Consider the following 934-nt stretch of genomic DNA (forward strand, 5'->3'; position numbering starts at 1 on the left):
TACCCTGGAAGACTGTTTAAGACCATAAATTGCTTTCTTTAACAAACATACCTTGTCTTTGTTATTCTGATCCACAAAACCTTCGGGTTGATACATAAAAATATTTTCAGATAGCTCACCATTTAAGAAGGCAGTGTCAACTGTCCAAATGATCCATATCTAAACATAATTCTGCAGATAAAGCAATTAATAGTCTTATACTAGATTGTCTTACAACCGGCGAAAAAGTTTCATAATAGTCAACACCAAATTCTTGAGTAAAACCTTTAGCAACTAAACGTGCCTTATATCTAACAATGTCACCGGCAGAGTTTCTTTTTGTTCGAAAAACCCATTTGTTTTTTACAATCTTCTTATTTTCGGGAGGATCAACCAGAATCCAAGCTTTATTACTTGCCATTGAATTCATTTCCGCTTTCATTGCTTCTTTCCAACGAATATTATCTTCTCGTTTTACAGCTTCTTCGAAAGTTTTAGGATCGTTCGGTTCATACGTCGCTTGATATAACTAATAATCTGAAAATTTCTTGTTACTTCTATTTCTTTTAGGATATCGGCTTTCCGTTTGCTCAACTTCTTTTTCTGATGTCTTATTATATGACGAGTCCATTTCTTCTATTCTTCCCTCTTCTTCTGTTTCTTCTGGAAAACTTTCATAATGTTCTGTTTCTTCTTCTTCTTCAGAAACTTCTCTAATTATGCTTGACTGTGTAGAATTGATATCTGGAGATTCTTTTGCATTTTCTTCTTCATTGCTAAGATTGAAGTTAATAATATTTATATCAGAATTCTCATTCACCTTTTCCTTGTCAAAAGAAAATTTATTTTCCAAAAATATCACATCTCGAGTCCTGACAATTTTTCCTTTTTCTTCAAGGTCAAATAACCGATATCCTTTAGTATTTTCACAGTATCCTACAAAAAGATGCAGTTT

This window comes from Wasmannia auropunctata, unplaced genomic scaffold, assembly GCF_000956235.1.
Source record: "Wasmannia auropunctata unplaced genomic scaffold, wasmannia.A_1.0 LD335215.1, whole genome shotgun sequence".
NCBI lineage: Eukaryota > Metazoa > Arthropoda > Insecta > Hymenoptera > Formicidae > Wasmannia > Wasmannia auropunctata.